Source organism: Triticum urartu, chromosome 6, assembly GCF_003073215.2.
Source record: "Triticum urartu cultivar G1812 chromosome 6, Tu2.1, whole genome shotgun sequence".
Classification (NCBI taxonomy): domain Eukaryota; kingdom Viridiplantae; phylum Streptophyta; class Magnoliopsida; order Poales; family Poaceae; genus Triticum; species Triticum urartu.
This window is the reverse complement of record NC_053027.1, coordinates 24,029,273-24,042,670: the sequence shown is the minus strand read 5'-3', so window position 1 is coordinate 24,042,670 and position 13,398 is coordinate 24,029,273. Positions and strand designations below refer to the sequence as shown.

The following is a 13,398-nucleotide window of genomic DNA, read 5'->3' as shown; positions in this document are numbered from 1 at the left end:
CTAAAGCTTTGGTTCTCCAAGTTTACAATTTCTGTTTGTAGAAGGAGTGCCAATTCGATGGCTCATGAACTTGCCAACCTTGGCCGAATGTGTGAGATAAACCACTGTATGCAGTGGGACGCTGATGTACCAGCCCATGTGTGAGATAAACCACTGTATCGGGCGATATGCCCAGCCACCGTTAAGCAATGAAGCCTAGTTTGCTTTTAAAAAAAAAGACATCGGTCACCGTTCCTTGTCGTCGTAGGGTAACAGCTGCTCTGCACTTCCTTGTCTTCCACCCGCCCCCTGCATACCGACGCGGACCCGTGAATACGACTAAATTCTCTCCCTATACAGCGCCCTGCTCGTTCGCTCAAATGGATTGGGTGCAAGGAGGCGATTCAATGGCGCCGGCGCTTGCCGCCCCGGGAACCTCTCCGGCGGACGGCTGTAGGTACGTATCGAGTCTGGATACTGCTATGCTATTCGCAACGCTCGTTCGGGATGCGTCTTAATCGTTTTTCAGCTTCCCCAAATGAGATTCTGAATCCCCTTTTCTTCTTGATTCTGTGCCGGACCACAGATCTTGGACTGGAAGGATCTGGAACACCCCCGCGCGCCGAGCGTCTGCCTGCTTCTATTCCCCAAGCACGCGAGCGTCCGCTTCATCCCTTTTCCCTAAAGAACTTCTCCATCTTCATCCAATGACGGGAGCCGGGCGGATTCAGAAATAGGTCCGGCGGCTGGAACGCGAGGATCTCGTTACGCCCTGGTCCCAGGTATGCGCCGTCCCCTTCCTGCCTCCGCTGTAACCGATAGTTTCCTCCGAGAAAATAAGATTCATATTATTGCTTCCCGAAACCAAATCTGGTCATTATCTTCCCATTCAAGATCCGTAGATTCCATGTCTGTGTGATGGTTTCTCAACTTCAGTTTTATTGGCAATGCCGGGGATGGAGAGAATGGTTTTTTTGACCCTGTGACCGTAGAACAATTGTTCTATGGTATTTTATATAATATAAACAAAGTACAAAGTACAAGACCACACAACAAATCACCCAATGCCTGTTCTAGGTATCATAATAAAAAGAATTACAGAGTCTGTTCAATCCACTGGTCTATCTTTGCGGCCTTGGCTTCCTTTGATCTGAGTTTGATGTGTTGCATGCCTTCCTGAACATAGAATTTCCAGGAGTTCAAACTAGGAAGCGAAGATATGAAAATCTTATCATTCCTGACCATCCAGATGGCCCAGCAGTCCATGATAATGATCTCCATAGCCAAATCCTGGGGAAGAAACGTAATCATCATTCCAATCTCATCGTAGGTCGAAATACCCCTCTGTCTGTTTGGGAGGATACAGTTCCCGCAGTTTAATGCAAAGTGGCAGTCCCAGAACAGGTGAATTAAAGTTTCTTGTGTCCTGTCCAAGCAAAGAGCACAGTTGTAGTCTGGCAAATACATGTTTTTTCTGTGTAGCATGTTCCTTGTACTAACTCTGTCATAGATTAGCATCCAGAAGAAAATCTTGTGTCTTAGTCTGCAATTCGATTTCCATAGCTGCCTGAAGATGAAGTGAGCCCCATTCTTGGCAAACAAATGTTTGTACATCTTCATTGCAGAGTAGTTTGGTGAGGACCAAGTGTATGTCCACTTATCAGGGTCATCAGTGAGAGTCAGACCATGCAGTTGATCTTGAAGGATGTTGAATTGAGTAAACGCTTGTTGTGAGAGAGGTCGGTGGAAGCAGTTCTCCAGTGCCCGATGCTCATGCATCTGATTCAGTGTGATATCTTTGTTGATGGCAAAAGAATAAAGCTCAGGCATCTTTAGATGAAGTGGTAGGTCCGACCAATTGTCGTGCCACAGCAGAATAGTCTCCCCCTTTCCTGGAATACATCTAGAATGCTTCTTGTATTCAGGCAATGTCTGCAGAATGCCTTTCCACCAGAATGAGCCCACCAATTTGTTACATGGCAGCCCATCTTGATAATATGTTTCCCATATAATCCTGACCCAAGGTGTGTCATCTTTGTGAGAATGGTGTGAGGGGTGATGGTGTAGATCACTGAATTTAAGCTTATTTGGCCTAAATTGTTTCATAAACTTAAGCATTACTCTCTCATTTCCCTTGGTATTAGGCGTTTTACTGCTGAATGTCGCAGATCGGCAACGCATCCCATACTCATATCATCCATGGTGCATGATTGAACGTGTTTCGGTGTAACACACCTTTATATTACGATATTCTGGGCATAGTATGATTTATTTACACCACTCAATAAGCTTGATACAAAAAGGGCATGGCTCGAAATGGTCGTTGAAATCCCACGTCAGCTTAACCTGAGCATATTTTGGTTTATTTACACCAGACAAAAATCACGATGTTTTCGAGAAACATTCACCTATGCATAACAAGAGGATGTTCCAAATGATATATGCGTTTACGTCCAAACATAAGTTTCAGAATGCCCTGCATTTGGCTGTCAATGGTCTATGGATGATGCCACGAATTAAATGCTGCAACTTGGAAAAATCTGGGCAACCGAGTTGTTTTTCTCTCTCACCATATACTTATTGCGATACACGATAATCTGGAACATGCACGCTCACATAAAAATGTTGAGCGCTATTACACGCGCTAGACCAGATATTGATTTATGAAAACCCCATTGGCGTAGTATAATGATTTGTTTTTCTTCATGGCAAAGATTCTGGACATGGATTTAACAACTACTTGGTGTATAGTTGCTTATTTTTTATTTCTTAACATGTAGGCCATGGAGTTCCCTAATTGTAAAAACCCGCCTGCCGTATGTGGAGATCTTGAAGGACCGTCTTGCCATGTTTCAGTTCCGATGACAACCTTCTATTGGGTTGAAGCTCTAAGATGGCACAAGAGAACTACTGGAGTACGAAGTGATGGTTGATCATGGAGTTATGAGGACCAGGATTCATGGGGATGGCTGGCGTGAGGCAGACGCCACTTCGTTGGTAAGGCTACCACATTGAATTTGGAAGTCTGTGTTAAATCTCTTTTTTGAACATTTTACTTTCGCTGCAAAATGTGTGTTGGCTTATAAGTTTGATGTTGTGGCCAGCTTTCAATGGCCTATCCCTCATGAAGCGCGAGCTCGTCGACCATTGCGTGTACATCAAGGGTATACGTCAGTTTGAATATTCAGAGATGAAAAAGATGATTAGATGTGCATTCGGGGCTTTGGAAGACGTATGATGCATCTTTGTGCACAAGATGAATGGAGTTGACATTAAAGATGGCTACATGGTTAGTGAACATAAACATATTATCATGACATCTATGCTTGTTTGTTTCGTATTTCACGATCAGCTTATGGATGGCTGTTCACAAACGTGTTGTTGTTTGCATTTGATAGAGGATCCCGAAGAATGATCTCATTGAGAGCAATGCGGGCGTCTTGGACGATTCAGGGATCATTCTTGTGCATGATGCTGCATGAGCCCATGTAACGACATCGTTCAAGAAATCAAAAGATGGCAGGCTTGTAATTGAAGGAGGTTTTCGGAAGTATGTCATACACATCCAAATGAAGGAATATGATCTTGTGGTCGTCACGTTCCACGAACACACTGGGACTGCGTCCATGACTGTCCGAGTGTGCATCATATCTTAAAACACCTATGTGGTGTCTAGTGTATGGTTGGGGCACAGACTATGAATCGTTCTGTGCTATATTGCGTGATCGTGCATCTGCGCAATGCTTGCTCTTTTGTTAAACCCATGAATCTGTAACTTGTAGCCCCTTATGCGTGGTATGTGACTATGTGACGTTTGCACCTATGCATCCCCGTCGACTAATTATCATCTTGGTTTGCATGTTTTTTCTAATGGCGATCTCTCTGCATTGATTTACTATAAATCCCATGATTATCTGTTTTCTGTTGGATACTGCTTGCGCAACAACATGAATGGAAGTTGTGCACTGAGCTACAACGCCGGAAATTTGTCTTACACAATCAGGAAACCCATGATTGGTTTCAACACTTGTACTCCCTCTGTTCCAAATTACTCGTCGTGGTTTTAGTTCAAATTTAAACTAAAACCAAATTTGAACTAAAACCATGACGAGTAATTTGAAACGGAGGGAGTAGATCGCACGACCGCCACCCACCTCCCTTTCCTCCAGATTGTCGTATTACACATCATGTGCCTGGCACATGTATTTGCAGATCACGTGCTCGGCAGGCACGCAGTTGAAACCCCTCTGTGCTCACGCTTCTTGTACCTTGTACATGTCACCCGGATGACTTGTGCTTTGTACACTACAGGTGACTATAATAATCCACAGGCACATGATTGCAAGGCACACCCAAAATGTGCCAGGTCCATAGTCCAAACTGAGACTGCTACAATTGTGCCATGCACATTATTCAGTTTGGGTGTTGCCCAAACACACGGTGAGCGGCGTGTGGGTCCAGCCGACATTTCCTAAGTGCCAGGTACATGTTTCAGCATGATGCCTATATCATCGGAAGTTCGTTCACAAACCAGCTTCAACGTATATTTACAAGAACAAAAACTATGCAACCGGTTGTTCGTAACTTGACATCCATACCAAGCAACTTATATTTCGGTCATGTCCGCAGACAGTAGTTTGTACTTGACCTTCGAAATCATTCCATGGTTTGACGACTTAATATATAGGTCCACATAGCCAATCTAGATCTTTATGATACAAACACTTGGGCCCCAACAGAAACAGTCTCAGGCAAACTATGCCCACAAGAGACTTTAATTTGTCACACCCTAACGTTCACTCGAAACTGCATCAGGAGTGTCACCTGATGTGTCAGGCCCATAGAATCACAAATCTTTCATGCACATGCCCAAGCATCCCCTTCTTGTTGTGCATTATAGTCGTCATCTGCCCTAGAATATGCTGAACTAGCAGCATCTCGTGGCTGCAAAACAAGGGCAAAGGCCGATTAGTATGCCCTCTCTTTGAAGATGCAGCGGTAAACTGAATCCTATTATGTTCTGTGTGGAGACTTACTGCTGAAATGCCAAAAATGAAATCTCCGTTCTTTGTTGAATCCATTGGCCTTTTGTCGGCATTGATCATGGTTCTAATTTTATCCACCGTGAAATTTTTTATTCTGGGGAACACATCATGTGCCATGCTTATTTCCCCCAAATTAAGGGCTGTCTAGATAGAACACGGTGAACATGCAAACAAAAAAAATCAGCGATATGAACCTGTCATTTGTCAGTTACATAGACTATATATCATTGAATTCTATACTACTGCTATTTCCCAGCGTACACCTTGGCGCATCCCAAACACCCAAAACAGCTAGCTATAACCCTTGATCCATGTACGATGGCAACGTATCAGCTACATCTGTTCTATCCAAGCCACCTTAACATGAGTCAGACAAGACAGCCAGACATAATGCGCAATACATTTGCATCCCCGGGCCCCTTCCCAAAAGAACATACCAATAATCAAGATTAAGTCTACATGCCATCTTACCTGCATGTTGACGGCTTATATATACTGCCCCAACCCCGTACCTAATCTGGCCTGCGGAACACAGAGAACCATGAATAATCACCCTCCTGATATGTGCCCAATGCCAAAATACATCCCAACATCCAAAGAACCTATGCGCATAGCTGAGATCAAAGATTTACCTATGATAGATCCGTACAATGGCCCGCGGCGCGAGATGACAGGGGCGGCGGTGCCCGCTGCGGCCCGGCGCTGGATTCCCTCGGCGGCCAGCCCGTCCCGGCGCTTCCTCTTGTACCAGAAACTCCAGCCTCCCCCTCAGATTTGGGTTCTCTCCATGCTCTGCCTTAGATGAATCCCCCTCCCCCGCCGCCTAGCCTGCTCCTAGAGGCAAGAGGGAACGCAGATGGACCAGAGTCACGGGCTGCCTCCTGGAGTGTCCGATAGTTGTTTGTCCTGACTCTAGCTGAACAGTACCCTATGCTATGCAGTAGGCACATCACGGTCGAAGGTACACTGCTAACCCACTCGATATAACCGTGGCCTGACGATCTTACGAATAGGTGGCTTCGAATTGGTGGTACCAGGTTTTGCCCTGTAATAGGTGGCTTCGAATCCGAGCACTTGAAGCAGGTCTCCTGGTAGTTGCCCCAGCTCGCTCTCTGTTTTCCCTAGTCTCCTTTTGCTTGATCATTAGTAGTGGATGCCTCATGGTATGGCTGTAGCGTTCTGCTAAGACATAACTGAACTCTGTTATCTTTCCGTTGAGCAATTAATGGAAAGGGGAGATGCCCGGTTGAAAAAAAAGGACCCTATCTTGAGGTGGATTCGAATTTGGAGCTTGATCTTAATTTAGATGCGGCTCAGAGGTGGATCGGGGAAGAAGAAAGGGGAACGCAGGAGTAAATCCTATCTATAGATACTAAGCGAAAAGGAATATTACTTTCTTCTTACTTTCTATGGTCTATGATCCACATACGGCTGATGTAGTTGCACCGGAAGCCAAGGCTACGGGAGATGGACTGAGATTTGCCAATTTACCAGGCCGGCTTTTATAGGGTTGAAGCGTAATCAGACTCTTCGGTGGGGGTGGAGTACTGCATGGGGCAATCAAGATGCTAGGACGCTGAAGCAATTTTTGCGAAATGTGTGGATGGGGCTATGCTATTTGGGAAGGTTAATTTTAAACATTATATTCGTTCATGAAATCAAGCGGTGCATGTGCTAGGTAACTATAGTTTTGTAATAAGTTTTCTAGCAGCTAGACAGATGAGCCTCCGGCCTGCCTTGTTTCCAGTCTTGTGGACGATCTAATTTCTGTTTAAGTTTCAATAAAGCTAACAATGATGGCCTTTCCTAAAAAAATATCCTGGTCCATCACCCCTCGGACGCAAAGGTGGTGGCCTCGATCTTGCGTGCGACGCTTGGCTTGGTGTAGTCGGCTCGAACTGCTGGTGGTCTGCGTGTAGCCCGCATGCATATCTGGGGTAGCTGCAGATCTTGTGGAGCTGAAGGCTTTTCGGGCTCGTGCATTCATGGGGCTGCGGGGATGCGTAGCATAGGCTTAGGCTTCGGGAAGTTTGGACATCAGTCGTTTCTTGTGTTCTTGCGTGCCGCAGGCTGAGCTTGATCTTCTTCATGTGTATGCGTGCAGGCGGGTGGGCGCGTGAACTCCTAGAGGTGCCGCACACATGCTGTCGTTGCAGATTAGACTGAAGTCGACGGCCGCGCGGTCGAAGCCGATCTGTTGGACATTGGTCATGTGTGTGGATCCTTCATAGATGCTTGGAGTTGATTTGGACGCCGTTTGAGGCATCGGTTTCTGCACAAGTTTCATTGAAAATTGGAGGTTCTACAGGTTTATTTGGTGGCTAAAATAATCAATTGACGGACCAGGGAATTTCGAAATGGAAAACCTATGAAATTTGATCTAATATCTAAACCATGGAATCGATCTAATCCTTGGTTGATCGGGTGCCGTACCTGCAAGGAGAGAAGATTGATATCTTCAGGGACGGCACGCTGCAGAAGGGGTGAATAAAGCTAAGATCGATTTCGTTGGACTAAAGGCTCTAATACCATGTATAATTCGTGCTCCAACCAGTTCATCCAAAAGCTCGAACTGATGAGGAAATTCGAACAATATATTTCAATAGTGGACCGTCCGTGATAAATCCGCCATTCCAACAATCGTGGTCTCGGAGATCACAAACACAAGGCTAAAAACTGAATAACTGTGGGCGCCAAACATTTTGAGTTGTTTCATGCCGCAAGAGTTGGCAATTTGTAATCTTGTTTCGATGCATCAATGGACCTCCTTAAAACCTTGGTTAAACCCCTTCCGATCTAATGAGACCGAGGCAGGCAAAGTCTTTGCCTCTGTTTCGGGAAATGAAAAATAGAAGGTTTTGTCAACCAGAAACGGCACCGAAAATTTTGACACACGTGCAAGCGAGTGAGCGGGGCCAGAAGAGAAGACTACGGAGTAGTAAGTAGATAGTACCAAGGTAGATGATGTGCATGTGCAGCCACATTGATGACCGGTTTCCTTCTCTTTCCATGCGAACATAGGAGACTCCCTGACCATCGCTATATGTCACTGTTAGCTCAACTGGTTTGCTTACTTAGGCCAACCGACTACAATCTGTCGCCAAAATCTCTGGGTTTCGTGTGGCACTAACGAACATAATAAAGCTTATGTCCGAACTGGGATCGGAGGTGTACTGAAACACACCACATCACTTTACTCAATGGTGTATACTGAAGTGGTACAATTGGAAATAGAAAAATTTCAGAACATAGTACTAAAAGATTAGTTGAGCAACAAGTCACTTTTATCAAGTCCCACGGAAAGATCCATAGTAAGATCGCCAGATTGGCGTGCGTATGTGAGTGAAGCTTTAATAATAGCACCACTAATATATTCCCCAGTCCAACGCGACTTGTTCCAAATCACGCAAGCTCCACCGTTTCTGGTTGAACTCGTATTCCGAATGCCTCCCAATCATATGATTCTGTTACTAAATCTCACCATGAACCACTAGGAAGCTCTATTGGCCATTATATATTCGTATACCCAGTTAGCTAATCTATCTTCTGCATCCAACCTAACAGTGACAGCTAGACATGAGTTGTTTCGCGATGGAGCACACGAAGGTCCAAAGCCAAACTACGAGACTAGTGATGGATCACTATGTATGTAGCAACAGCAGTAGTGCAAGCATTTCTCATGGGTTGCCTAGGACACATTTCCAATGCTTCAACTCGAGAAGAGTAGCTGAACATTCATTCTAATTTTGAGTATTGGCCCATACTAAAGAAACATAGTCAGATGTGGCTAAGTGTAGCCGTAGTAGCAATGTACGCTTGGTACGTGTGAGGAGCCACTTAAAGTCAGTCATCAACCACCTGAAGAGCACCATAGCGGTTATCGAGAAGATTGGGCGAGCATTTCTTTAGGTCTGGGTCAGGTAAAGTGTCGCATGAGCAATGCAAGGTCAATTGGAATACGGTCTATGTGCTGGCACACTAGATGATTGGGTGCGCTTGATCTCCACAAGTTTGAGGGGGCCTTGCGGATGCCATGCGCCCAAGTTATTTCTGGTTTGAGTGTAAAGACCCACAGTGTGCACCGGTGCCCGGTGGAGCCTGGCAACCCTTGCAATGTCATGAACATACTATTAGTTGGGGCACTACCCGGTGGCGCCTACTGAAAGGAACTTAGGCGGTGTTAGATAGGAGGCGTCTCTTTCACTTTCCTGTCATAAAATTGATAATACATATTACAGAAGCTTTTTTTAGAACTTGACATTACAGAGGTGGTTTAGCAAGCTCTTTCACCCAGAGCAAACCCAAAAGGGGAAACCAGCAGCCCAAAACACCCTGCAGGCCTTCAATGGCCAGCAACAGCAAGAACAAGTACATTGTACTATCATTAGAGTTGATCTTCCTCAAAAGGTCATGTATAAATAGAAGGAAGTTTACACATCAGTGGCCTGAATACTCTCTTTCATGATCTAGAGCATCAGCAACTCCACGGTTGACAAGGTCACCCTTGATCGCCACTGCCTGCTCGTCATGGAGCCTGGGAGCATATCGTTATAAAACTAGCTAACTATAGTTTTGTAATAAGTTTTCTAGCAGCTAGACAGACGAGCCTCTGGCCTGCCTTGTTTCCTGTCTTGTGGACGATCTAATTTCTGTTAAAGTTTCAATAAAGCTAACAATGATGGCCTTTCCTCAACAAAAAAAATCCTGATGCGTGGCCCCTCGAACACAGAGGTGGTGGCCTCGATCTTGCGTGCGACGCTTGGCTTGGTGTAGTCGGCTTGAACGGCTGGTGGTCTGCGTGTAGCCCGCATGCATATCTGGGATAGCTGCAGATCTCGTGGAGCTGAAGGCTTCTCGGGCTCATGCATCCATGGGGCTGCGGAGATGCGTTGCGTAGGGCTTCGGGAAGCTTGGAGCATGAGTCGTTGCTTGTTTTCTTGCATGCCGCAGGCTGCGCTTGATCTTCTTCCTGCGTATGCGTGTGTGCAGGCGGGCGCGCGAACTCCTAGAGGCGCCCCACACATGCTGTCGTTGCCGCGTGGTCGAAGCCAATCTGTTGCACATTGGTCATGTGTGTGGATCCTTTGTACTCCCTCCGTTCCAGAATAGATGACCCAACTTTGCACTAAAGTTTGTACAAAGTTGGGTCATCTATTTTGAAACCGAGGGAGTTGATGCTTGGAGTTGATTTGGGTGCCGTTTGAGGCATCGGTTTCTGCACCAGTTTCACTGAAAATTGGAGGTTCTACAGGTTTATTTGGTGGCTAAAAGAATCGATTGATGGACTAGGGAATTTCGAAAATGGAAAACCTATGAAATTTGATCTAATACCTAAACCACGGAACCGATCTAATTCTTGGTTGATCGGGTGCCGTGCCTCCGAGGAGAGAAGATTAATCTCTTCAGGACAGCACGCTGCAGAAGGGGTGAATAAAGCTAAGATCAGTTTCGTTGGACTAAAGGCTCTAATACCATGTATAATTCATGCTCCAACCAGTTCATCCAAAAGCTTGAACTGATGGAGAGAGTCAACCAATATATTTCAACAGAGGAACATCCGTGATAAATCCGCCATTCCAACGATCATGGTCTCGGACATCATGAACACAAGGCTAAAAATTGAATAATTGTGGGTGCCAAACATTTTGAGTTGTTTCATGCCGCAAGAGCTGGCAATTTGTAATCTTGTCTCGATGCATCAATGGACCTCCTTAAAACCTTGGTTAAACCCCTTCCGATCTAATGAGACCGAGGCAGGCAACGCCTTTGCATCTGTTTGGGGAAATGAAAAATAGAAGGTTTGGACAATCAGTCACTTACGATCCATTGAACTAATGGACGGCACCGAAAATTTTGACACGCGTGCAAGCAAGTGAGCGGGCCGGAAGAGAAGACTACAGAGTAGTAAGTAGATGGTACCAAGGTAGATGATGTGCATGTGCAGCCACATTGATCACCGGTTTCCTTCTCTTTCCATGCGAACATAGGAGAATCCCTGACCATCGCTATCTGTCACTGTTAGCTCAACTGGTTGGTCTGCTTAGGCCAACCGACTAATCAATCTGTCACCGAAATCTCAGGGTTTCGCATGGCGCTGGCAAACATAATAAAGCTTATGTCCGAACTGGGGTGTACTGATAGACATCTCACCACTTTACTCAATAGTGTATACTGAAGTGGTACAATTGGACATGGGAAAACTTTAGAACATACTAAAAGATTAGTCGAGCGTCAAGCCACTCTGGTCAAGTCTCGCGGAAAGATCCATAGTAACATCTCCAAATTGGCATGCGTGTGTGAGTGAAGCTTTGATAATAGCACCACTAATATCTTCCCCAGTCCAACGCGACTTGTTCCAAATCACACAAGCTCCTCGGGTTCTGGTTGAACTTGTATTCCGAATGCCTCCCAATCATATGATTCTGTTACTGAATCTCGCCATGAACCACTAATAAGCTCTATTGGCCATTATATATTTGTTTGCCTAGTTAGCTAATCTATCTTCTGCATCCAACCTAACAGTGACAGCTAGACATGAGATGTTTCGGATGGAGCACACGAAGGTCGAAAGGCAAACTTTGATACTAGTGATGGATCAGTATGTATGTAGCAGCAGCAGTAGTGCAAGCATATATCTCATGGGATGGCTACGACACATTTTCCATGCTTCAAGTCAAAAAGAGTAGCTCAACATTTATTCTCAAGATGGGAATGGGCCGACCCAGACCTGGCCTTTGACCTGGCCCTGTGGCTCCAAGGTCAATATGTGAGGCCATGGGTCAGCCCAGTTCATCAAAAAAATTGTAGCCTCGCTGGCCGACCCAAAATTCAGCGGATTCACTCATTGTTTACACAATCTAGTAAAATAACAAGAGCTCATTTTTTTCACATATCTGATTTCTATTTGATCCACTATTTATGTAAAGGAATCACGTACACGTGGACGGCAAGGAAACAATCAAATCTAAGATAAACAACCGCCGTATGCCAAAACGGCTGGTGATTGCCTTTTTTTCTTTGCAAATACGGCTGGTGATTGCCTACCAAATACAGTACAACAAACTACTTAGTTTTTTTTACGGGAACATACTTTACTTTAACAGTTTACACAGCACTGGACACAAACACAAGTAACTTACACAATACGTTTTTATTTTTGATAAACAACTTACACAGTACGTTTGTATAATAGCTACTACATGTATGAGATTGGGTCGACCTGTTTGACCCATCTGGTCGCACGGTGCCGGCTCCACGGACCCGTATACTATTTAGGGCCAACCCATTTGGCCCATTGGCCTCGACTTTTTTGGCCGGGTCGGTGACCCAGCGGGTCGACCCGGCTGATTCTCATCTTGAATTTATTCCAATTTAGGGGCTTGGCCCATACGAAAGGAACATAGTCAGATGCAGCTAAGTGTGCCACTCAAAAAAAAAGATGCAGCTAAGTGTAGCCGTACTAGCAATGCACACCTGGTAGGTGTGAGGAGCCACTTAAAGTCAGTCATCAACAACCTGAAGCGCATCATAGCAGTTATCGAGAAGATTGGGCGAGCGTTTTTTAGGTCTGGGTTGGATAAAGTGTCCTAGAAGCAATGCAAGGTGTAAGACAATAGGGTTTGGGGGAACCAGCACAACCCTCTAGGGGTGGCCTATCACATATATATAATGAGGTGGTATACAACGTTACAGTATACATATGTAAATACAGTCTAACACCCTCCCTCAATCTTAGCCATTTCCTAAAGAATCTAGAAGGGTAAGATTGCGCCTGCAAGTCTCAAACTGCGGTAAGGCAATGGCTTGGTGAAGATGTCAGCAAGTTGATCCTTGGAAGAAATAAACTTGATCTGTAGTTGCTTCTGAGAGACACGTTCACGCACAAAGTGATAGTCAACTTCAATGTGTTTCGTTCGGGCATGGAATACCGGATTTGCAGAAAGGTATGTAGCACCGATGTTATCACACCAAAGAACAGGAGGCTGTGATTGGGGTATACCCAACTCCCGAAGCAAGGACTGTACCCAGATAATCTCCGAAGTGGCATTGGCCACAGCCTTATACTCAGCCTCAGTACTGCTACGCGAGACAGTAGCCTGTTTCCGAGCACTCCAGGTAATCAGGTTAGAGCCAAAGAATACAGCATAACCCCCCGTTGATCGCCTGTCATCTGGATTGCCAGCCCAGTCTGCATCAGAATATGCTGAAAGACAACTAGAGTCAGATGGCTGAATATGCAATCCATGAGCCACCGTGAAACGAATATAGCGCAAAATTCGCTTAACAGCAGACCAATGAGTATCACGGGGTGACTGCAGATACTGGCAGACTCGGTTAACAGCAAAGGAAATGTCCGGTCTCGTGATGGTCAAGT

General features: G+C 45.4%; 2 long non-coding RNA genes across 3 annotated transcripts; one reads left to right on the top strand and one right to left on the bottom strand.

Annotated features, from left to right (window-relative positions):
• Positions 1-250: 250 nt before the first annotated feature.
• On the top strand, positions 251-3,843 carry LOC125514084. The gene is made up of 5 exons (XR_007286258.1): positions 251-436; positions 566-761; positions 2,760-2,976; positions 3,084-3,268; positions 3,378-3,843. It is a non-coding gene; the product is annotated as an uncharacterized LOC125514084 (long non-coding RNA).
• A 721-nt stretch (positions 3,844-4,564) lies between these two features.
• Positions 4,565-5,894, bottom strand: LOC125514829. 2 transcript variants are annotated; one of them, XR_007286631.1, is made up of 4 exons: positions 5,657-5,894; positions 5,496-5,546; positions 5,016-5,168; positions 4,565-4,923 (listed from the first exon to the last, which is right to left on the bottom strand). It is a non-coding gene; the product is annotated as an uncharacterized LOC125514829 (long non-coding RNA). The 2 variants fall into 2 exon arrangements; XR_007286632.1 differs by having other exon boundaries at positions 5,016-5,164.
• Between the last annotated feature and the right edge of the window lie 7,504 nt (positions 5,895-13,398).